The following is a 27,309-nucleotide window of genomic DNA, read 5'->3' on the forward strand; positions in this document are numbered from 1 at the left end:
AAATTTTTTTATTTCTTACACAAGCCAATTCCCAGCGCCAATTCCTTGAATTGAATTTTCTAGATAAATAGGAATGTCACCATTCGATAGTATTTACAACTATCGATAGTGGTGTCAAATTGTAAACTATCGATAGTGCCATCGATAGTTTTGCAGCTCTATCACCGAGCAATTCTACATAGAAATTGGATAGTGGTATCCATTGAACATTTTTGCTGTAAAGCAGTGTTTTTATTTTGCTATACCAAAAAATTTGGAATTAAATAAAGCTCCCCTTTGAAGTCAATTTTGGAGTGACGAAAACCGACCTAGAATATTTATATCAGTTTCGTGACGAAAATTATACGTAGTTTTTTACTGCCTTGGAAACCGACGGAAAATATTTTTATTTAAAAAAAAACTGAGTGCAAGTTAAATAAAACTATGACCTTGTTTTGCTAAATTGGTCAGTATGATATAATCTTTCAAAATTATACCGTGGAATAAGCATAACCTGTTTCAAAGAAGAAAACTTTAAATCTGTTGGACTGTGTGTTTAAGAAAATTTTTTATCGGGGTTTCGAATTTGCTCAAAACCAGTTAAGATGAGCCCACAATATAGGGCAAAACAAAAACCAGTTTGGCAACACTGAATTTTACTACGTGCTAGCACAAAAATTGAACAATACATAATTCATTAAATTTGAAAGGCAACAAAAATAATTTCAACGCCAGGCCTCTGTTGGTGACATTTTCAGCAGACTACGAAAATACATTCCCTGTGCGCATGACTTGAAATCTCCATGAACTCATTGTACCATTTCATTTCAGTCTCCGTTTTCTGAGAGTGAGCATTGCCGAAATGGGGAGTCAGCGAAACTGTGCCATCCAGAGAGCTCTTTTTCTCTCGTTTCTTTCTCAACTCAACTCAACCCAATCCATACTTTATAGGATGAGAGCCATCCAATGAGGGAGGAGCGGAAATTGGTGTGGTGTGTTAAAAATCCATACAACTACGAAATCGTTAATCTATCGATTTGTGACGAAACATTTCACTCCATTTCAACTTCTGCTGTATTTTCAACTAAAGCCTCACCCTCTATACATTATCGAATTGTACACTATTCCCGCTTATCTGTTGTATGTTTACATATATGTATGCATACCAAGATATGTATGTGGTTTCTCGGTCGGATTTTTGCTTGCTATACCCAATTTTAAGTCGAATATTTTGGCCTGCATTAAATTTTAAGTGTGACGCAATGTTTTTTTTGCATTTCAATTTCTTCATACATACATACATATCTATGTGTGTAAACATATATTTAGACGATATTAGTTAACCCCCCGCACTATCTAGACCGTTGTCCAGACCTTCATCCCCATAACTTGCAGAACCCCAACCGTACATGGTTACTTCCAAAATATGTGTGCATACTTATAAAACAGTCCTTTTTCCACTCAGAAGTAGTTACAAAAACAAGTAGTACGCTTTTATACAAGGGTGAAACACAGCAATAACGGATCTTTAAGATTACAATTTTGGAGGGAGTTTTTGGGTTGGAGAGTTTTGTAGAGTTATAATCCTCGTTCACACTTATTCGCCGAAGTTAAATCATTACAAAATGTTGTTTTTAACAGTGAAGATTTCGCGACCTGCAAAATTTTAGCCTTCCAATATAGTAAAACGCAATGCGATTACTTTTCTAAGAAGCTATTTTATAACTTATCAAATCGAAATGAAATGTACCTCAAATTTCTCATGAAGAAATCAGTATCTAAAAAGAAATTCTATTCGGAATCAAATTCTGCATGGTCCGACTGGGACGCACCATGGATTGACCTACCTACCCACACTCACGTTTACTTATGGCACTTCACCCAAACAGTACACCTCCCAACCACTATCCATGCAGATATGTGTGCATGGTTTGCACAAACATGTTTACTACATTCTCACTGTCACTTCAGCCGTGAGGCCCTAGCAGAAGTGCTTTCTCCCCGCATTTTCCTGACTATGCGTGTATGTGCATTAGGGAGGTCCGACCGCACTTGTGCACAAGGGTAATGTATACATAATTGATCAGAATGTAAAGAGAAATCGATTAAGCGGTGACTGTCTGTCCGTCCGTCCGTCTGTGCACACGATAACTCGAGTAAACATTGCGATATCTTAACGAAACTTGGTACGTGCTGGGATCCTATCGATAGTACCGCCCCTCGATAGTTTTCGAAACGATAGTTGAAAACATCGATAGTATCGATAGTACTATTGTCGTGAGAGGTATTGAATTGAAAGGCTAATTGCTTTAAAATTAAATAATTAATTTGGAGTTTTTAGCAACTAATAAGCTTACACTGAGTTATAGTAAAATTTAATAAGCTATAAAACCGCTTACACAAAATTTGAAATGTATTATTATAGACAATTTCGCTTATTTGCACTTCAAAAGGGACAAACATATGTATATATAAGTCAGACGCATAAATTAATAAGTTTATTTTATTACTATAGAAAGTTATTTTTGACGCACTCAAATTTAAACCAATTTATACAATTCCTTTAATTTGCAAAGTAATTTATAAATTTATTAATTATTTAATTTTAAAGCAATTAGCCTTTCAATTCAATACCTCTCACGACAATGGATACGCGCATTTTCCAAAAATTTATAATATTATTATTCTAAAATTATTGCAAATATCAATTTTGAGTGAATTGTCTTCAGTAGTTACTAAAATGTCGCAGTTTTCGTATATTTGTAAATTACCGTTATAAGGGAGGTAGGCGTGGTTATTGTCCGATTTTGCCCATTTTCAATACCGTCCGTCCTACGCTTTCTGGGCTGCTTTGGGCACCCGCCGATACCCGCGGGCTCGAGTAGAAAAACAAACCTAATGATGTAAGTAGTGAAATTTTAGCAACATGTTCACTCCAATATTCAAAAACGCCTCCATAAATTCAAATGGCGGTTCTAATGCAATGTCAAATATGTACATATGTATGCATGGTTATAGAAAAAATGTCACAGATAAAGGAATATTTTACCTACGAATGCTTCAGTTCGACTTACATACTATTTTGGCGACGAGCCTTCCAGTTGCTTCGTGTCATAGTTGTTGTTGCTTTTGCTTGTTCTGAATAGTTCGTATGCAAAGAAATTGGAAAAATACGCTAAGAAAGCTTAACTTTGATCGGCTAAAGCTTTTAAAAGTGAGCTAATTTTTTGAAAACATTCTTAGGGTTCTTTTACACTAGTCCAGCACTACACATATGTGTTGGTCTCATCCGCCTTAGATTCTATGACCCTAAAATTGTTTCAAAGTGTAATCAAAAATTCATTTCTTACAAAAAGCACCTCCGTGAAAATTTTAGGATCTTTTAAGAACATGCAGAAGTAATACCATGCAAAAAAAAATCCCAAAAAAATATTTGATTTTGATTTATTCAATTTTAAAAATTTAGCACATTTTAATTTTTTCCAATATACATATTTTTTTAATACAATAATTTTTGTAGCCACAAGTTCCTCTTTAAAACGAGTCTAAGATGTTTTTTTTCGCTATAATAGGTTTTGAGATATTCAAAAAATTATCTTGAAAAACTGCAAAAATTGTGAAATTTCGCATAACTTTTGCAAACATTTTTTTCCATTTTTTTCTGTTGGTGGAACTTAATTATATGTTGAAAGAAAACCTTTCTAGTGAAGCGATTTTAAAGAAAAATGTTGCGTTTCAAAGATAAAATTCCAAGCCTATCGGCAAATTCATTTTTGTTGAATTATCACAACATGGGAATCGATTGAAATCGTTTTGAAAAGGCTTTATTCTTAGTTATATACAGGAGGATTGCCACCAGTTTACAAAGTTAAATTCAATAAATAAAATAGGTAAAATGAGTTAATACTATATCTACAGACATCATTAAAAATGGCTTTGAAAAAACCACATGTAGCAGGTTTGCCACCCGTTTCAAAATTTAAATGCAAGTTGAATTAAAGGAATTATATAATTAAAATATCTATACTTGGGTGTCACACGAAAAAAGTTTACCATGTTTTTAGTTTGACAATATTTTTACAGTGTTACCATCTGCTTAAAAAGTCGAATTTTAATAAATTATGCATTACTTAAAATAGGTTGCTACATGTATTTTTAGGAAATATATAGCCTGAACAGTAAGAATATTTAAAAGGGCTGTCACCTGTTTTAAAAGTTATACTCAATTTATTTAATAAGTTACAGAAATCATTGAAAGCAGTGGTAAGCACTTGAAATGGGTTTAAAATTCAATCCACTAAAATCAAAAAGAATGTACAGCTTTTAACCTGAATGTGCTCTTAATAATATCACGTTCTCTACGTTTAGTTTTAGCGGCTGTGGAAAGTGAAAGACTCTGTAGTTAAATCAAGACGGATCTTTACAAGTATGCCTGGTTCGAATATTTTACGCGCAGATTTTTGGCAGCTACAAAATTTATTCCATGTAATTTGGATAATTTTAAAGCTCTATAGTAAACCTTGCGACGGGCACTGTGGCTTCTGGTTTGAGGTGCGTGGGAACTGCGGTCGATCCCTGCTCGAGGGTACATTCATATTAGAAAACGTTTTTTCTAACAGCGGTCACTCTCGGCTAGGGTTGCCAACCATACTATAATATATAGTATTGTTCTATTTTTTAGGTCTGCGTACTATATACTGTTGTAAAAAAATATAGTATGCAAAAATACTATATTTCTTCAGTTATAAATGTATTTCAGACATTTCCAAGAAAGAAATGTTATAAAATGGATGACATTTATACCGAAATAACAATACTAAAAGAAATATACTTTAAAACAAAGGGTCCACAGATCAAAATGTCAACATTTTTAATAATACTTAGAAAGGTTTACCAAATTTACTTAAAATTGTTTCGCTCATGCTCTCTATTCCTGCAACTTCGGCATTCACAGAAAGAGTTTTTTCTATTAAGATTGTGAACTGGTGGGTTGAGAGAAATATAGCGACTATCTTACTAATGAACTTTTGATTTATATCAATTTAAGTATTGATTGCGATATAGCATATGATACTTTTAAAGAAATCTACCTTTTTATAGAGGAAATGCATACGAATGAAAAAAGATGTAGCCTTAAAAATAATTTTTACTTTTTCTTTAAAAAAAAATACTATATATATTTGAAGTGTACTGTATTTTTTCAGATTTTTTTTAAAGTACTATAAATTAAAAAATGTTGGCAACCCCACTCTCGGCAGGCATTGGCAAACGTGCGAATATATTTCTGCCATGAGAAAGCTTCTAATTGTAAATATACCGAAATGTTTGCACAATTACTTATCGGTACCTGAATTTGAAAATCTACGGGAAAAAACTCATTTGCAACTGCATTAGCAGAAGCAAATTCGATTCTATAAAGAAATACTTCTCACTGCGTGATGATAGCAAACGGATCAAGAAGGGTGAGCCTGGGTACGATTCACTGCGCGCAAAAGGTATTATTACAATATGGGCATTAAACACGATTGAGAGAATACAAAGGTTGCGCCGATCTCGGACCGCTATTCCTCTCTTAACGAATTTGACAGAATCGTTGTTTGCATGACGTCACACTGGTGCAACTTGTTTACATTTTCCTTGCAACATTTTTTCTTCTTCTTCCATTCTTGCTCACGTTTTGGCATTTCTCTCTCGTAATTGCACCAGTGTGACGTCACACAAAAGTTATTCTCAAAAATCCTCTCTGATCGGCGCAATCTTGTATTCTATCATTCTTGGGCATTAATCCAAATGGTTGTGAAAATGCTTTACTTGCAAACTACATACACGAGGGTTGCCACCTGTTTAAAAAATCAAATTCAATTTGAATTAAGGGAAATAAGTAAGATTGAAATATGTATCACAATAGATATGGGTGTCAGACGAAGGAGGTTTAAGAAGTTTGTAGTTTGAACAAATTTTAAAGGGAGTTTCCATTTGTTGAAAAAATAGAATTTAATTAAATTATGCATAAGTTAATCGAAATATTAAAATATGGGTGTCCAGCGAAAGAGTGTTAAGAAGTTTTTAGGCTAAACATTAACATTGTTTTTGAAGAGTTTGAAGTGACTTAAGCCATCTCTCTAGAACTTATATTCAATTCAAATTATTTAATAAGTTAAATGAATTATTACAAATATGAGTACCAATCGATGTGGCTTAAAAAAGGTGACATTTATAACTAAATATATAAGCATGGCCACTTGTTTAAAAATTCAGAGTTTACTTAAATTAAGGCATTTATATCATATTCTGGTTTAAGAAGGATTGAGTTTGAAAATATTTTGATTAGGGTTAGATAAAAGAAAAAAATATGAAAACCTCCTATTTTTTGGCTATTTTTAAGGTATTTTATGAGTTTTATTAAAATAAATTACACTTAATGTAATACGCAGAAATTTCTTACAGTCAGCGCAGTAAAGCTTATAATACGAGGGTGGTTCAATAACTCCAAAATTTTGTTTCGCATTGTTGTAAACGAATTGCATTGCCTGATAATTTTTGTAACTTTTTAACATCAAAAGGAGAACTGATCGAAATAGTGTTTCCTAATATTCAGTTTATAAGAATCACCATTGGCTCAGGGAACGAGCTATTCTTGCTGCGAAGAATAAGGGAGTCTGACAACTTAATAATTTTATTCAATCCGGCATTTAATGTTAGGAAATAACATATAAGTCGATAAACACTGTTGTGGACGCAGATGGAGCATTAAATTATCCAACGAAGTTTTCGAACTCGCTTGATCTACTAGGGATGCCCCACACATTGAGTGTTGCAATTATCATGTTGTGGAGTATTGATCAGCTAAAACTTTGCAACGGCACGCCACTCTCAGTTAAGAAATTGATGAAGACCCTGTGGAGGCAACGGGACCTTTCAATGGTGAAGATGTCCTCACCCCCTCCGAATTCCCGTGACTCCGACCGAGACACCATTTCAATTTAAAAGTTTGCGATTTCCAATTCGATTGGGGTTCGCAATCACAATTAATAATGGTCAAGGTTAATTTTTTCACATGATAGTCTTTATGGGTCAAAATCATGGAGGTGGAGAATTTAGTTACGTTAGAAATAAAAATTTAACTGTACCTAAGTAAAATGGGTATATGTGCAGAAACTGTTTTTCGATTTTCTCGAATAAAAATAACTGCTTGTTTCTGTTTGATCTTGTACTCACGTTTTGTTTCTATTCGACGTACATTCAGTTGATAACTGCATTTTTTATGGTACCGTTAGCATTGAACGCGGACACAGGTTGCGAGGTTCATAGAAAATAGATATATGTGCAAAATGCTTCATTTATTTTCCGAGTGCTGTAGTGCAAACATCTCCGCGATCTAAGTAATAATCGTAAAAACAGGTTTGTAAGCAACAATACAAAAATACGCTATCACAATAAATAAAAAAACAAATTAACGTTTTAGCTCGAAATGCCGCGTGGTACCGAACTTTCAGTTGAAGAGCAGATCAAAATTAAGACCATGAACGAAGATCGAATAAAAATAGGCGTAATTGCTGCTGTAACAAATCGTCATCGGAATACTGTAAGAAGTTTCCTAAAGAGTCCTGAAGGTTACAAGATAAATAAACGTAGCGGACCAGAACCTACAGTAAATGAGCGGACCAAACGGCGTTTTTGCCAGCTGGCAACGCATGATATGATGAGTTACTCCAAAATCAAGGCGGAATTGGGTCTTCAAGTGACGCGACAACGTATTCAACAAATTTTGAGGCAGGACTTGCACCTCCATTATGAGTGTAAAGTGCCTAAGCCACGCCTAACGGATCGACACAAAAAGGCGCGCATGGCGTTCTATGAAAAATACAAATTCTGGGACGACAAATTCGAAACAGTTATATTTAGCGATGAAAAGAAATTTAACTTAGATGGCCCAGATGGACATCATAAGTATTGGAGAGATCCACGACATCCCCGGCAGACTTGATACAAGCGAAATCATGGCAGTGGATCCCTTATGGTGTGGGCTGACTTCAGCGCTAAAGGAAAATCTCCAATTTGCTTCGTACCAAGCCGTATGAACGCGCAAATGTACATCGAGTTATTGGATTCTGAGCTCATTTGATTTGCAGAAGAATTTCATGGCGACAATTGGATATTTCAGCAGGATAACGCACCGATACACGTTGCAAAGTGTACGTTGGCATTTTTCGAATCGTGCAATATCCCATTGTTACAGTGGCCGGCCGTAAGTCCGGATCTTAATCCCATAGAGGATCTGTGGGGCATTCTGTCTGCAAAAATTTTCGGTTCTACAAAGCAATACGACGCCTTGAATCAGCTTAAGCAAGCAATTGTAGGGGAATGGGAGAAGATAGACTTGCCGTATTAAAAAAATTGGCTAATTCAATGCCACACCGACTGAAACTAATCGCAGACCAACATGGCGGTTCCATTTCATATTAAAATATTTAAAAACCTTCATAGAAATATATTTATATTTTACAAATTAAACATTTTGCGCAATGAACATATATCCACTTTCTATGAAAAAAATGGAGCAAATATTTTGTTTCTTTTTACAAAATGTCAATTTGAAATACGTTTATGTTTTACTAAATAGGACTTACTAATACCTAATCAAAACAAATGTAACACAAATAAAAGAAGCAAGTGTTTAGAAACAAAAACAACAATAATTGATGCACATATATCTATTTTACTGGGGTATTATGAAATTGATTGTTCACTATTATAAATTGAACTTAATATTTTTGAGGTTATGTTACAGTTGCCGCGACTACTTATTAGGGATGCCAATCTCGAGATCACGATGTTTTTGTGGACCCGAAAATCCCGGGATTTACTTGCCATAATCCCGGGATCCCGAAAAATTGTATATATCGAATTGATAGTAAGAACTACTTTTAAAATTGTAGCCTGAGCCTTTTTTGAAGAAGATTTAATTAAATGTACTCATAGCGTTGGTAATGTAAAGAAACAGAATTTTTCTTTTAACCAAAATATGTTGAAATAACATATTTTAAAACCAAAACCTGGTTAAACCTTTTTCGACTGAGACACATATTATGATACATATTTAAATTGTGTAACTAGTTCCCCTAATTCAAGTTGAATTTAATTTCTCAAACATATAGCAACCCTCTTAAATAAAGTTCAGAAACACATTTTTACCCCATGTGAATTTAGACCCATACTTTAATAATTCATTTGAGCTATTAAATAATTTGAGTTTAACTTTTTACACAGGTGGAAAACCTCTTTAAATGCTTAAACTAAATATTTCTTAACACTTTTTTGTTTGACGCCAATATTTCAATATTTCATATAATTTAATTTAAATCGACTTTTCCTGTTCAAATTATTTTTAACCCAAAACCTCGTTAAACCTTTTTTGTCTGACACTTGTATTGTGATACATATATATTTAAATTATGTAATACTCTGAATTCAAATTGAATTTATATAAAATTTGTATACGATAATTTTTCGCCGCCGATTGCATTTCATGAAAAGCTGTTTTTCATGGCAGAAACCACTCGGAAGTTTGCCATTGCCTGCCAAGAGACGACCGCTGCACATTAGGTCAAATGATTACTTTTTCTGTGCGAAATTAATAGCAGCTAAAATATTGCATTATTTTAATGTAAAAACGTGGCAAACGTTAAAACAAGTGTAAAGGCAGTAAATAAAATTTTAAACAGACTTGGATTTTGTAAAACAGACTTTTCTGCTTTTTTGTATGTTCACATGATGAGTATCAGTGTTGCCAACTCGTCCAACGTGACGGGTGGTACATTTAAACTTTTTTTCCTCAAACTTTAAGTAATTTCTCTTTAACCCTTAATTTCAAGTTTCAAACTGTTAATATCTGAATTCAAATATCAGTTTAATACGAAACTAATAAAGTAAGAAACTTAGTTATATGGTTTACACAGAAAATTTTCATATTCCCTAAGAGTGACGGCTGAGACAACGATTGAGTGGATGGATTCGTTTGCCATTTTAGGCAAACGTTATATCAAAATATTTCTTGCATAGCGGCTTTCTCTAATGTAGTTAGTATAATGATAAGGTCTATGTATGCTCTTATGGCATTATTATATGTGAAAAAAAAACTTTAAGCTTGTGACGGGTGGGATAGTATTTTGTGACTAGTGGATCGAGTCACTATTCAGCGCACATAGGATTTTTGCACTTTTTCCCATAAAAGCATGAATTTCATATTAAAGCCGTTTGAAACTTGCTTACACTAAATTTGTTGGGGCTGTAGAACTGTATACCCAAAAATATTTTACACCCAAATTCACAAAAAATAAAGAACATTATAATTGCTTTATAAATCGAGAATTTGTATGAAAACGTCACTCTGTAAAACTCTTTAAACTTATTTGATTTTTTATGAATAAGGCCATTAGATTAAATAATACTGAAATTTTTACGAAAATTTGTTGAGTTTTCCTAAATTTTGTATAAAGAGTGAATGTGTCATATGATTTCGGTTAAACCTCGGACGGTATTTTTATAGAAAAATACCAAAAAAAATTAGCTCGAAAAACATTACGAATATTTAAAAAAATCAACATGTGGTCTTTATGTAAATTGTTCTTAAAAAGTTTTAATATTTAATATTCATAAATGAGATTTTGGAATTTTAAAATGGGATATACAGGGCGTTTTCCAAAGGAGAATGGGATTTTTGTATCTTTGGAGTTGGCAACACTGATGAGTATATGTGTTTAGGTAGTACTCAAAAACATTGTCCAATTAGCTCGGTTTTGTCACAAGTTATTTTCTTACCATACTCAACCCCCTCCCCTTTAAAATGAGCTACATCCTTACTAATATTATAAATCCGAAAGTGAGTTTGTTTGTTTGCTATGCTTTCACTCTTCAACTATTCAACCGATCATCATGAAATTTTGTACACTGCTGTTATTTAGCCCAACTTAAAATATAGGATAAATTTAATCTCGATTAGGCAAGAGGGCGTGGCACCTCCCATACAAACGGAATTTTTCATACTGTATTTCTCAGGAAATATTTTTGGTAGATTACTGGAACTTGGCATGGAGATATATAAAATCATTATCTACTCATGGATGAGAGCTGCCACCTTTTAAAAAATCTAATTCAACTTCAATTAAGGGAGTTATTTATTTGAAAATTATCTTAAACAAAAAACGGATGTCAAGAGGCTTAAAAAGCTGTAGTTTAATATATTTTGAAAANTAAAATAAATTGAATCATTACATCTTAATTTAACCATTTCTGATTCCATTTTGTTTGCCGAAAGTTAACAAAATAGTAAAAGCTTACATAAAATCATAAATTGAAATAAATCAGAAAACTTTTGAGGTTATCCAAATAAGTTAGTTTTTTGCAAACAAATGATAAAAAGTCAAATTGGGACATAGATTCTCACTTAGATATAGTTTTGTTCGCATTAAAAATTTTCCTTTAGTTATTCGAACTTTACAAAAACAATGCACTTGAAATTTACAAAATAAACCGGTTGTGCAAACAACGTATCAATAACGTTTTGAAAGTGTAACTTTAGTTTATTGCTGTATAACGGTGTTTTTTATTTTACAAAAACTAAGTAAAGTTTCTGTTATTTTGGAGTATTCTCTACAGAATGGCAACAAAAAATAATGTAAAACTGCCTTTACGACATTGAAATTTCGCACAGCCAAATGTATCATTTGATCTAATGTGTGCTGTTAAGAAAAAAATCTTTTTCTATATTTTTTTGAGACGTTGCTTTGACCAGAGCTGGAATCCAGACCATGCACTGCTTACCACTACAACACAGCAGCGGGAACAAAAAACTACGATACAATTAAATCGTAAAACGATTAATTGCTGCCATCCCTATACCCTATCGACGATAAAAAAAAAAAACCAAATAAAAATATTTTCGTGAATGAGGCTGGGTGCACATTATTGCTTCGCATCAATACCTATTCAACAAAACTGTTGCCCAATAACATTGAAGAAAAATTTCGCTTTATAACAAGTACAAAATTAACAATATAAACTTACAATATAACTTATAGATTATTTTATTATTTACATCTTTGTATTCACTTTTTCTTCAAATTTCTTTATATATTCTTATATACATATATGTTAGAGACCGAGCCGATAATCATGGCCACTAGTGGTTTGCCAATTCTCCCTTCAGTCTCAAAATTAATTTTAAGTCTAAATAAATAATAATAATTTCCGTTCAGGATTAATACTTTCCTTCGTAAATTTGGAAATGTTCGTTAATAAAAATATGTATGCTACTCACAAAATTAAGTATACGGTGATTTTTTAATATTCGCAATGTTGAACATTTTTGGTTAATATTCTATTAAAATATGGTTTTTATTTTAACTAACACCTTAAGGATCCAAAAGTTTCAAACTGTATTAGAAATTTAGAAGAATTCAGCAAAGTTCCATCAAAATTGCAAACTTTTCTCAGAAAAAAGAAGGCATTATTTTAACATGGGCATGTCAGAAGCCCTTACCCGCAGCATTACCTTCAGACGAAGGGAGAACGCATGGATAAACAGAATCCAGAGAAGCGAATAGAAAATTCCTTACAAAGTAACTAATGTAGAATGCCTAGATAAGTAACGGGTGATTTTTTAAGAGCTTGATACCTTTTTTTTTTAAAAAAACGCATAAAATTTGCAAAATCTCATCGGTTCTTTATTTGAAACGTTAGATTGGTCCATGACATTTACTTTTTGAAGATAATTTCATTTAAATGTTGACCGCGGCTGCGTCTTAGGTGGTCCATTCGGAAAGTCCAATTTTGGGCAACTTTTTCGAGCATTTCGGCCGGAATAGCCCGAATTTCTTCGGAAATGTTGTCTTCCAAAGCTGGAATAGTTGCTGGCTTATTTCTGTAGACTTTAGACTTGACGTAGCCCCACAAAAAATAGTCTAAAGGCGTCAAATCGCATGATCTTGGNCGAACCGAACACTGATTTTGGTAATAAAATTCAATGATTTGCAAGCGTTGCTCGTTAGTAAGTCTATTCATGATGAAATGTCAAAGCATACTGAGCATCTTTCTCTTTGACACCATGTCTGAAATCCCACGTGATCTGTCAAATACTAATGCATGAAAATCCTAACCTCAAAAAAATCACCCGTTACATACTTACTTATATTAAATTTAAATCAGAAAATGTCTTAAAAAATTAAAATTAATTAAAATTTTTATAAATCAGTTTTTATACATTCATACATATGTATGTATTTAGGTATTTAGATTTTACTTAAAAATCGATATGTACGTACATACATGCATATTTAATTAAGCTTAAAATTGTACTTCCTCACTCTTGTACTTTACTCCATTGTAGAGCTGGAAAACTATCGATGGCACTATCGATAGTATCGATGGTTTTTGACTATCGAAAATATCGATGGTTTTGTAAGCACTATCGATAGTTTTCACTCATACATACATTATAGGCGGCATACACGGGGCGTCTGACTCGCGAGTCGGTTGGGATGTGTTTGTGAAAACAAATGTGTGCTAGTTACACCGGCATGACTCCTGGAATGACTCTGAATGATTCAACTGTGTGTAGTCGAAGGCGGGTCAACACTAGGAATGTTAATCCCGGGATCCCGGAATGCCGGAATTTTTAAGGTCTCGAAAACCCCGGCATTCTTGGCAAGTGTTCCCGGGTTTTTCGGGATTTGTAATTTGCACTGATGACAATAATAGAAACTCCTTTTCTTGACCAGTATTGGCTATTTTTCTTTTTTTATTGAATAATTAATATTTTTGTATAAATGTCTAGCTCATTATACAAATAACACTCCCCGATAGTAAATTTTAAACACAAATGTCAATATATTCGCGAAACCATGGCCAAATATAGTAAAATTGCGTTTTTATTTTTTCACTCTGACGTCAGTAACTCAAAAATGATTTAAAAAGATCAGAGAAATGTGTTTAGAGAAGAGTACGGGTATAAAATTAATGGGGAAATCCTGTAGAATTTTAACAGATTCAAGTTTCTAGTGCCCTTCGCTTGTATATATTGGAAATGTCATTTTAAAATTTTATCCTTGAAATTTCGCAATATTTGTTTTTGAAAAAATGTATATGTTAGGGGCTTATATAAACTCGATAACATCCTCGAATTTCGTTATTCTTACTTTGTCAGCTTAAAAATTACCTATTCGTCCTTGTGAATCCAAAAAATTTAAAATATTTTACATTCTAAAGAAATTTCGTATTGCATTTGATACCCATATTTTTATTCTACATTGCTTTGCATTTTTTTTAAATTTTTGGAAATAATCATATCCTTGAAATAACAAAGTCCTTCAAAATAAATCCTGCGGTCAGAGAGAAAAAATAAAAACGCCACTTTAAATAAAAAAAGTAGGTTTCAAACCCATTTATTTATTATTTATTTCATGGTAGGAGAGCTTCTCAAACTATATAGAAGCATTTTTTTCTAATCAATTTGTTAAAAAGTAATGAATACCTAAATCCTGGGACTAATCCCGGGATCCTGGGATTATGAGAACGCAATCCCGAAAATCCCGGGATCGGAAAAAGCCGAAAAATTAACATCCCTGGTCAACACTTACATAAATGACTCGCGAGTCAGACGCACCGTGTACGCCGTATAAGAGTAAAAGCCGGCGGTACCTGCTTTTTCTCGTGAGTCGGAAAGAACATTTCACAAAGTATTGCAAATAATTTCCGATCGTAGATTCTGGTCGAAGCTAAAAATCTTTGATAAACTTTTGTTCCTCAACAAAAATATGGGTATATTTTAGCAATTAAATATAATGTAATTTTCAATAAATGTTGTTATGTTTAATTTTTGGACTTTTTTAATCAAAACTATAGATAGTACTATCATTAGTGTGGTCATTTTCAATAGTATCGATACTATCGATGGTTGTGACTATCGACTATCGAAACTATCAATGGCCACAACCATCGATACTTTTCCAGCTCTACTTCATTGACTGACTTCAACTTCGCTGCAAATTGAACAAAGCAAGACATCATTTTTATGCGAGACAAATTTCCATAGAAAGTAACATTTGAAAAAGAATTTTTGGATATACATTCTATTTTTCAGCTGATTACGATGCAGGGCTGCCAACTTGGCTCAAACCTCGCCATTTTTGGCCCTATTTTACATCAAATGGCACTTAATTTTTCAATTTGGCACTTAGTCCAAGAAAGGCAATTTTCAAATATAGTCACAATACATTTTTGTGAAATCCTTTGCGTGTTCTTCTTTTTCTCAACTAATATTTTCTAATTTCTAAAGATTATTCAACTGGTTTATCTTATTTGGCATTACACTTTTGTATTAGAAATGTGGTTCTTAAAAAGGATGGCACCATTTTTGGCACTTTTATGTTTCGACTTGGCACATTTTGGCACTTTTTTAGCCACTATATGGCACCTCATAGCTAAGGACAGTTGGCAGCCCTGCTACGATGCAGCAATCTACTTTGCATTCCCCGAAACGAAGCAGAGAAGCGAAATAAAAAAAAATATTGTAGGACTTTCTACTTTGCATTACCGGCAATGCTTAAAGGAAGTGAAAAAACTCGAAGGCATTATAACGCTATGCCTTCTGGAACACGTAACCACTAAAAGCGATTTCCGATTTTTTGCCGGGTTGATAAGAATTTATAAAAAAAATCGAGTATGCAGTTTTCCATCCAATTTTAGATTAACAATGTACTAATTTCAAATGCGTTTAAACCCGTCTAGATTTCTGAATAAATTTTTATGACTGTCCTACCCATTTTCTAGATTCTTTTATATGAAAATATACCACTTTTAAGGCATTTGAAAATTGCACATTATGCACATGCATAATTAGAAATTCCTATAAAATAGTTTGCAATTTTGATGATACTTTGCAGAATCCTTCTAAATTTCGTCCACATTTTGAAACTTAGATTTATAGAGTGTTTGTTGAAATATATACAATATTTTAATAAAAAGTTGATATACATCTTTTAGCATGAAAAACATGCGAATATAAAAAAAAAAATCACCGTATATTTAATTTTTTGTGTAACTGTATTTTATAACCAGGGTTAGGATTTTAAGGCACTAAAACCTTGAAAAGAAGGTAACTGAGTTTTCAAAAGAGGCAAAAAGGCATTTAATTTTTAATTTTGTTATATATGTACATACCAGGGATGTTACGAATATTTGCATTTGTATTCGTTATGCGAATGATTCACATCATTTTACACCTTCGCATTCGACATTCGTATTCGCATCAAATGATACGAATGTTTTGCGAATGCGAATGTGTACATGGGCACTGAGTCCACTCTAATATTCTTGAAATGGCTCTGAGTCTGTCTAACCAGCGTGCGGACAATAACCGGCTTTTAACTTCAGGCGCTAAGCGAATAAGTAGTATGTCCAGCAAAGCAAGCAGCGACCACGAAAATGCAGTTGCCAATATAGCAACTCAGTTGCCAGCTTGAAGCTGCCATCTGTAAAACCATTTCAGCCAAAAGCCACCCAACTGAAGTTGGGTTGCCATAAGCCTAAGTCGGCTCAGCTCGATGTTCTGGTGGCTTACATACAGTATCGGTCATATCTATAGCACGCCATTTCAAAGTGATCCTGTGTGCCACTTATGTTTATTTATTTATTTTTAAGAATTTTCAATTAAAATATAGTTCTTTCTCTAACAAAACCCATATAGACCCAAGTTTAACAACTTGTAGAATACTACAAAAAAGTGCAACAAATTTTCATATAAATTTCAAACTTTTTTCTCGGAAGTGTTAGAATTTTTCTGAATACACAGTTTTATAGCCCAATCAATTTTAGTCTGATAATGTGCAAGTCTCAAGTGGCTAAAGGTAACCGTTGATTTTTTAGAACTTTTTTTCGCCAAAGATATTGCGGTTTTCTTCCATATACAAATAAATTGAGTTTATTCATTATATGGAAGCCAATGTGACAAAAAAAATTCTAAAAAATTAACGGTAATTAGTAGCCACTTGAAATTTGCACATTATCAGACTAAAATTGAAGGGGCTAAAAAACTGTGTACTCAAAAAAATTCTAACACTTCCGAGAAAAAAGTTTGAAATTTAGGTGAAATTTTGTTGCAATTTTTTGAAGTTTTCTACAAATTGTTAAACTTGGGTATATATGGGGTTTGTCTGAGAATGAACCAAATTTTCCCTGCACGGAAACCGCGGACTGGTGCATAAAATTTCTAGTTCCGTACAAGATCTTTATCGCCAAAAACGAACCAGTCCGATAGTAAGTAGATCCCCACCAGTTCAAAATCAGCGAAATGTGGGTCTCTTATAAAAACTATTTTAATTCTCTTTTTTCATTAGAAATCTATATCTAAAGTGACGAATTTAGAACTGGTTCGGAATTATAGAAAAAGGGACGCAGAGCGAACTAGATCTTATCTGTCGAATTTATAACTAGTTCGAAACTATCGAAAAAGGGATGCAGCGGGGGCTTGTTTACTTTACATAGATATGAGTTTGGCGGCTTTTTCGTTCAAATGCACTTTCATTCTGCACTTCGCAGATGCTATTTCATAGTTTGGTAATACAAAACAAAACTTTGTATTAACATACTAACATCTTGGGGCCAACTGGAATGTAACAAATAACAGCGAGCACCTCTGCAAAGTCAGCTACAGCCAAAGGTATGTAAACGTACATTTCTTACAATCATTCAAACAAATTTAATTTCAAATTGAAAAAAACGTTTCTTTGAAAATAATGTAAAATCGCACACACGGAAGAACCAAAAAGATTGAAAAATCATGATACTTTTTTCTTTCGTCTGTCGATTTTAGAACTGGTTCTGAACTATAGAATTTTGGACTAGTTCGGAACTATCGAAAAAGGGATGCAGCGGGGGGCAATTGACACTTCCTAGGACATCGCCATGTTAAATTCGCCAGTTGTTTGTATGCAAAAGAGATTTATCGCGAACCAGTGCTGGGTCTAAACGTACTACATGCACACCAGTTTAGAACTAGAGATTTCCCCACAGGGTTAATTGAAAATTCTTAAAAATTAATAAATAAATATAAGTGGCACTCAATATCACTTTGAAATGGCGTGCTATAGATATGACCGATACTGTAAGTACACATTTTCATGAGTCTATCTCTTCTTATTCTGGTACTTACAAATATCGGGCCAAAGTTATAATACCATTTCATGCTCATGAAAGGTATAGTTTTCGGATTTCAAATCGGTGAAGTAGGTAACAAAATATAAATTTAAACATTTTCTTAACTTCTTCCCAGCGTATCTATTGATATGTCATTTTCAAAAATTTCAGGCATTGCTATGCCATGTCATTCCATCTCATACTGTTATAGCATGTCATTGCTTCTTAGCTCAGCTGTTGTGTTCCTGCAGCTTATTTTTAATACTGTTTAATCCTGCCTTGTATGAAAATGTATATAGCAGGAGTGGGCAAGGCCGAGGCCGAAAAGAGCCACATCTAAGTTCTAAATGCTACAAAGAGCCACAAAAAAAAGAACAAGAAAAACAAAAATTTTATTTTTAAATTAAATTATTATTAAATAAAATGAAAAACATTAATTTTATTATTATTCTATTGTACATAAGATAGATATAAAAGAAAATTCAAAAGATCCCTTTGGCGAGATTTTCAAAATCTGGTTTTAGGTCAGTTAAAGCAGTTCGTAACAATTCTGTTAAATGTTGGATAGTCAATAGGTACGTTCGTTTAAAATCTCCAGTAAAAAATGTCCAACAGCGAAATTCCGGCGAAATATCATCTGTTCTCTCACAATAGAAAAATATCCAAAATAGTACGCGAACAGAAAATTTGCAGACACTTGCAAGTTAGACGAACAGCTGATAGAAATTTTGTTTACATTAACAGGTCTAATCTGCACGTTACCGAAGAATTTCTGACCAGAAAATTTTATTACCAAAAAATGTTACCACTTCTTGTCACCGCGATTCTAGGTACGTTGGTAATGCAGTGAAAATATTCAGCAACTCAGCTATGAAGATTTGTGGAAACTCCTGTATTGCATATTTCACGGGGCAATATTTTGTTACCAGCTTATGAAATAATAACCAAATTTACCGGTTACAAGAGAGCACAGAATGCGAAAAAGGTTTAAAAATTGACAGACATTTTAATTACCGGTTATAAAATTTATGTTACCAGCGCAGAATAGACCTGTAAAAAGTATAAAATTGAAAGGGTTAACCCTAAAAGTATAAATCTACGTCTGCGAGGCGTATACGGAATGGGTATTTTTTTTTAATTTTAACACAAAATTTACTTTTTATTTTGTTGTTTTAAAAAAAATGTGGTTATAGTTTTTACTAATAAAACTATGTTTTATTATTAGTCAAACTGACAACTTTATATTCTTTAAAAAAAAATAAGACAGGACTAAGTATATTTTAGCTCACAGGTTATCTTTTAAGTACATAAGCCTCTACGGCGTATGTTAAGGCTTTACGTTACTCCCGAATAGATTAGGCTTCTGGGGTTAAGAAAGCTTTAGTTTGAAAGTGTGATATTAAATGCTTTTCACCATAAACGGCGCCAATTTTCAATGATTATTGCGTTTCAGATTAAGACTAATACCAGATATTGTGAAAGGTTGGACTATACCTTAAAGATGACGGTTTTCTCATGGCCTATTGCACGAAGCTTAGAGTAGAGTAATGTCTTTTAGGAGCTTAAAAATTATACTAGGTTATCAGGTGTCTAGCTATACAAGATTAATTGTTGTCTTTCACGAAGTTCTTTAAATAAAATTTGAGCTAAGTACTCACCCGTATTTCGGGGGTTACTACTAGTTTTAATAAATTGTTAGTTTAATTTCCTATAAAATTTAACTTTAAATGCTTAAACCATTTTAAGAATACATCGAAAATTTGTTTTAGAGAATCAATGTGAAATAATTGCAGAAACGATTAACCGGTTTGCGGAGCAATTGTCACGTCTGCTTTTTAAATAGAAACATGAATGAGTAAAGATGAAAATTTTGGATTTTTTTTATATGGTTGAAATTCAACCTTTTAAATTAAGGGGAGTTGAGGTGGGCTGTGCTGAGCCGAGTTGGTTTTAGTTGAGTGTTGAAGCGAATTGAGGTGAAATGCGTTGAACAACATAACAGACTATAACATAACATATCATAACATATCACAACACAAGACAACACAACAAAACACAACATAACATTACATAACAAAACATAGCAACATAAAACAACACAACATTACATAACAAAAAATTACATTACATAACAACATAACATGACATAACATAGCTTAACTTAACATAACACAACATAACATTACATATCACAACACAACACAAAAGTGCACAACACGACATAAAACACAATACAATACAACATAATACTACACAACATAGCATGTTATTCTTCAGTTTTTTCTCTTTCTCTTTTGTCGTCTCTACCTTTATCTATATCTTTGTATCTGCCGTTTTTTATCTTTTATTTTTATATTTATCACTTCCTTGACTTTAATTCAGATCTTTATCTGTATTCTTTTCTTTATCTAAATATTCACCTTTACTATTATATTAAGTCGTTAAATATACCTTCCTATTTCTCTTTATGTTTAGATTTCTTTACTTTATTTATCCCTCTCTTCTTCTACTTACTTAAATTTACCTTCTTCCTTACGAAGAAATCTGTTGGTTTTTTATTTCTACGTAAAAATGGTATACAGGGCATGCAATGCCAAGTATGCATAACAGAGCCTTTAATCTAGTCATGTACATACATACATACATCTCATTCCTAAACTCCTGCCTAGCAGTATCAATATTAAAGCATACATTTAGGAGGAATTTCCGCCCATATGGCATTGGTATTGGTGTCACTTTGGAATTGATTATTTCGCTTTATGTTAAACTAATTTGAAAAGTTAAAAATTGTCTGCACGTTAGCAACAAGATACCTTTCTAGTGATATATAATTATTTATACCTTTGAAGTATAGTTTAGCCGTAAAAGGGATGTAAATTAAACTTGATTGCCTACATACACAAAACAACACAACAAAATACAGTACAAACCAATACAACAAAACGGAACACAATACAAAACAATAAAACACATGTCTTCGCTACCATCTCAAACTATCGAATGTGCAAAAATGCTTTTTCAATTACGATACCTTGCGCGTGTAAGATACGCAAATTGGCTAATCCGTAAATTTCGATAACAAAATCGATAACAAACCCGATAAAAATATCGATAACATAATCGATAACAAAATCTATAAAAATTATCTATAGCAAAATCGATCAAAATATCGATAACAAAGTCTACAAAAATATCGATTGTTATATCGATAAGTTCCGAGAACCCCGAAAATATCTAGGATCCTGCAATAGTTCCCAGATTGAGTCTTTGTGCCTCGATCTATATTATTTTCTTTATAATTGCCTTTACTTAAATCTTTCTTCCTCTATCTTTATCTTTACATACTTTTGTCGGTATCCTCATCCTTATCTTTTTCTTTATATTTATCTTTGTTTTTACCTTTATCAACAACCCGTATCAACAAAATGCAAAACCGCGTATCAGCAAAATCCAAAACCGCGTATGTGAAGTTGTAGAAATTATTTTCTAGAGCGTAAAACCACTCATATTTCAAAAGGGTTCTCTTTTTTATAAAGCAATCGCATGCCTGGCTAGTATATTTCAGGACGAATGGATAAGGATTGAGCCAAGAGCTTGTGTGAGCAAATCCAATATTTGGCAGCCAATGTCAGTTACGCGGTTTTGCAGAATCACGATACGCGGTTTTCTACTTAAACGGCGATATTATTCCTAAACTGCTTTTAGCACGTTTCTTTAATTAAGCATCAATATCAAAGCATACATTTAGGAGACATTTCCGCCCCAACCATGTACATATGTACATATATGGTATTGGTTGGTGTGACATTTTAATTGAATTTTTACGCTTTATGTTAGACTGATTTGAAATTGTCTGCGCATCAGCATCAAAATTCCTTTCTAATAATATATAATTGTTTATACCTTAGAAGTATAGTTTAGTCTTAAAAGGGGTGTAAAGGAAACATGATTGCCTATTTATATATAAGATTAACTATATAAAGAATACAAATAGTGGTCAAAAAATTATAGCCGCACCAATTTTTGCCAAGTTTTAATATATTATTTTTGTTGCTTTTAATTTTTGTTATTTTTTTTTTATAAAAATATAGTGCATTTTTAAAAAAAACCCGTGTAAATCCCAGTTTCCAACTTTTTGCAATATTCAAAAACTTTCGTAAAAATGTTGAGCTCTTTAAAAAATTCTAAAAAAATTAACCATAATTTTTAGCCATTTGAAACTTGTACTTGATCTACTAGAATTCAATCGGATACAAAACTACATAGTCAGAATCTTTCTAGGAAATCTAATTATATAATCTCGAAATTTTTACGAAATTTCATTTCATTTATTTCATTTTAAAATTTTGTTGAATTTTTTTTACAAATTTGGGCCATTTTAATTCAGTGTCACACGATTGGTACTTTTGTACAGATTTGTACATGCGGGCTGTTGATACGAAATAAAAAAAAATCGGGACGACAATTTTTTCGTAGTCCCACAATTGGTACAATACAGGGAATTTCTATGAAAAGATAAATATTAAAAAGGCAAAACATGCCGAAAAGGCAATATAATCAAAAAAGGCAAAAAAAGGCAAAATTTAAATTTAAATTTTTAATCAAGGAAGACATGAAACGTGTGATTCTTTTATTTGTTTACAGATACGACTAAGCAGACAAAATGCATTAAAATCCAAACCTTGGTTATAACGCATATTAAAAACATAACTCGATGACACCTCAAATTCTTGAGTGCATACAATTTGAAAACAACTCCCTCTTCTTAATTATTTCGATTATTACCTGTTCTCTCAATGCAGCAGCGACATCCCGATTCTAAACGAAAAGCGAATAACATCAACGCCACAAAAAACTTTCGTTGCGAAATAAAAAAAATAATAATATTTTTTTTTTGAGACGAGTCTGCGTTCGTTCGACGATATATTCAGATTGGATTTTCACTTCCACTTATACTCCGACTTCAGCTATAATTTGTTTAATTTCCGTTGATGCTGTAACGCATTTCCGGCGCTGAATGAGCCACTACTGGGAATAAACGGTAAGGCAACAACAATTACGATGACCCAATGATGACGATTACGCAAAAACGGTGGTGTATCTATGTATGCTCAAAAACGGTCGGCGCAAATGTAGACCCTAGTAATGACGATGGTGCCAGCGATTATGATGTATGGATGACGATTACAATCCAACACTTTTGCTTTGAGTGCATATGACTACAAAATACATATGTATCTATTAAGTATGCAGTGTTCTATATACACAGTGTGCACGGTACAGAATTTCGATGTACGATATGCAGTTTCGCGCTTCCCCAACAGATATCTACGTACTAATATACGTATATGTACCGCTGTAAGAGCATAGTTTCTTGTAGGACTAATCGACTAGTAGAGCCCAAAAGCAATTCGCTTTCGACTGAACTTTATGATTCAAATTAAGCCGGCTGCTCCTACTAAAAGGACAAGTGGCAGCTTCACCGCGAAGATTTATCGTGGGAAGATTGCTCTGGATCCGATTGCATCTGTGGGTGGCGCTGACTGGACGGGAGGTATGCCTTTCTTGGCCAACGCTGATGTGTTGGCTGCTAGTGCTGGATGATTTCGGTGACTGTGACGATGACCTCGTCGTCGGCGAATACCGATGTTGTTGGTATCAGTGATGATGGTGGAATAGTATTTGTTGTTGTTGAAAAACTCGTTGTAATTCGGTGGTCAATAATGGCAATGCTTTGCAAGAAGCGCAATCTACTATTTCACGTTTCGCCCAACTTTTTGAGTAAATGTAGCCATTTCTTCGCTTCGGTGCTTCTCGCTTTTCACATTTTTCCACCTCACATTTAATAGAGATAAAGGCCTATACATATGTATACTAAACTTTTTCACTTGAAAAATAGTCCTCCAGGGACAAATTTCGTATAATCACACACAATCCTTTTATAAACACACAAGCGCAGATTTCACTTCTACAGATCACAGAATTTTCGCACAAACTCGGAGTTTTCGGCCACACATTCACAATTCGGTATTTTACTTTTTATGAAAGAGGATTACTCTTGACTAAATTGATTTTTTTCCATTAGGTGTCAGCGGGGAATGGAGTGTGAAATTTTGCTTTGGCTATGTGTGAAGCGAAGAAATGCGTCCTAGTGGCAGCACAAAGCTTTTTCTTATGCCTCGTAGAGCGGTTTTGTGTGACCACGAGATGGTTTGCGAGAGCGTTTCACGTTCATATTTGGTCCTTTTACTCGATTTCGATATACGAAAGCACGCAAACAATTGCACATACGTACTAATATATATATACAGATATATGACCGCACGATTCCGTTGCGTCCGATACCACGCGATGTGATGCTATGCAGTGCGATGAGACGCAGTACAATGTATGACTTTCGCGATATGTCTTGAAAACTGCAAAAAAAATTACTGAAATCGGTCTTTATTCCTTTCCAAATCAAATTACATATATATTTTTTTCAAATTGTTGCAGCCATTTTTCCTTAGCGGTGATGTGTGAACGGGACAACCTACTCCACATCATAGTTGTGTTTGCAGGATTTAATTTCAGTATAATAAAATACCTCTTTTTCTAAATGCATTCGCAGCGAGTAGGAGAGAGGCAATGCAGAGCGTTTAGTGCTGTGGGAGGAGAGAGTAGAACACCCTTATTGGGAGCGCAGCAAAAAATGGCACACACTCAGGATAATTTAAATGTGGAACAGGATACTTATCATCTTATGCGGTTATCGGCAATCCAAATTTTTCATTTACATTCGTTCACTTAAATCAGCAAAGAAAATTTGTCTAACCCAGATTTTCAATCCTTTTAGTAACTTTGCACACTCTTTCCACAGTTTTCGTTAGTTTTCATTTCCGCCTCTATTTTTGCTAATTACATACATACATATACACTTATGTATATACATATATAATACAAACTTTGATATAAGAAAAAATTTTAGGTGAAAAATCAGCTACGCTTATGTAGTAATCATTTTACTTTTTATAAAAAAATGTTTATTGTATTTTTCTTCGAGAAAGTGCACAAGTTTACTTTATAAACATATATTTGGTTATTTTTCTTTGTTTTTTGATTTTATCCACTTTTAATATTTGATATAAGTGGACTTCCGCGCGGCACTGTTCCGCACACGCACTCGGCTCAACTCGAAGTGAGACCGAAATGTATTCGAGAGTCAAGTATCGCTTTTGAGATATTCTTTTCAGCGTTGCCAACTTTTCAATTTCAAAGAGCACCAAAACTTGGAAAGAAAAGCGTTTTACCACACTAAAAGCACTAAAATTTTTTTATCAAAGGATACTTTTATCATAACAGTTTGTATTTAACAAAAGTAAAAAAATTAACAATATTCAAAACTTTTTCGCTCATAACGATTGAATAGCCTCTACACATGCTATTATGATTCATGCTTACGAAATAATACCAAAGTACTGCACATTAAAACTAGTATCTCACGAGAAAGAAATATCGAATCGCAACAAACGAAAATGAAATTTAAAGGGAATGAGTAATACTAAATGATGCCCCAATAAGAAATGAGTAAAAAAAAATGTCAATTCATAATATAACCTCAAATATCGCGAAACCCGTGTTTTTGACACTTTAAGGTTAAGATATCTTTTGACGAGCTAGAGAAATTCTGCATCCAGATTTGGATTCAGCACTAAAAAGTCTACAAGAACCGATAAATATTTCAAATTATTTCATGATTTATCTATATACATTTGAGAAATCTGAGATCAGAAAAAAGCACAAAAAAAGGCTCTAGGCACTAAACCATTTCTTTTGGCGTTTTAGTTTTCAAAAAGCACTAAATCTAGTGCTTAAAGCACCAAGTTGGCAACTATGATTCTTTTTCCTCGTTGGTGAAACTGCTGCAGATTGCAGTGGGTGGTGGTAACGTACCGATGCAGAAGCAAAGCGAGAGTGCCATTACAGACATGAGAGTAAATATGTTATAAAACGCGTTAAAAATTAGCACAGGGGGTCGGTGATGGCGAAGTGTAAATGCTAGAGTTAAGCTTTTCGTTGACTTTGAGAAAGCAACTTTGCAGGGAATCGTCGGCACAGAGTTGCATTGGACGACTAACTAGCGAAGATATGTATAAGAGTGAAGAAATTTACTTATATGTACATACAAAGGGTTAATAAAAATTTGTATATTAATTGCAAACACAAGCTATCTTTTGGGCGCAAACCTAAAATAATACGCAAGGTGTCACTCTTCGAAGAAAGTTTGCTTTGGCTATGTGTGAGTCAAGTTTTCCTAAGTTCGCCACTCAAGGTTGACTTTTCGATTTTTTGTATCTCATTGGCCCATAGTGAAAGTTAACATAAGTGTGCAATAAATTTAAGGCAATAATATGACCTACCAAATCGGAGACGCTCTATCTTTTGGTGGTATGACGGACATCCGGTTTCGATTTTAATATAATAAAGTGTAAGTTTTAAGTTGCTAAGGAATTGCATTGATTTTTGATAATTTTTTTACTGTATTACGCATACTGAGTTGCACTTGTATTAAAAAATAATAAATATTAAATAAATAAAATAAATATAGCCAAAACTGGTTAAAATAAAGCATTTCAGGTTTTTATTTTTGGAGTATATTATGTATGGGGCTTTATTTGTACCACATTTCAAGTAGTTCTCCATGCTCTTCTCGTCCTTTTATTCAACCCCACTCCATCATCGTGGGTTCGGTCGACTTTCTTTTTACAACGCTTTTATCAACTTGCAATGTTGTGCGTCCAGAAACTTTCAATGTTGTGTGTCCGACACCAAAGCAAAGCTTTGAAAAGTTCCTATAAAAAAGCATAGTGCATAGGGCGACAGCTGTAGTGAATAGGGCGAGGTAGATGACATCTAGATGTCGCCCTATGTACTACGTTTGCTACAGCGGAAATAGACGACACGCCATTTCTTTAAATAAAATTAATTGGTGCTCGTTTGTATGTACATACATATGTAAATGCATGTGTGTGCACCTTTCTATTAATATCGTTGAATTATTTTAATATCTATTGCAAAATTTTATTCAGACAGGACTAAAAAGTAGAAAATAAATAATATAAAAAAAACTTTTTAATATACAACGCTTTTATAAATGGA

General features: G+C 33.3%; 1 protein-coding gene across 7 annotated transcripts in view; it reads right to left on the minus strand.

Annotated features, from left to right (window-relative positions):
• Window positions 1–25,139, minus strand: part of RhoGAP100F (Rho GTPase activating protein at 100F) — a 273,890-nt gene extending 248,751 nt beyond the window's left edge. For all 7 annotated transcript variants that reach the window (XM_017610018.1, XM_017610017.1, XM_017610029.1 and 4 more), the window contains exon 1: window positions 22,957–25,139. The gene's annotated coding sequence lies outside the window, so the exon portion shown is untranslated. The remainder of the gene's footprint in view (window positions 1–22,956) is intronic.
• Between the last annotated feature and the right edge of the window lie 2,170 nt (window positions 25,140–27,309).

This window comes from Rhagoletis zephyria, unplaced genomic scaffold (assembly GCF_001687245.7).
Source record: "Rhagoletis zephyria isolate East Lansing unplaced genomic scaffold, Rhagoletis_zephyria_1.1 Rzeph_scaffold_00273, whole genome shotgun sequence".
NCBI classification, from domain to species: domain Eukaryota; kingdom Metazoa; phylum Arthropoda; class Insecta; order Diptera; family Tephritidae; genus Rhagoletis; species Rhagoletis zephyria.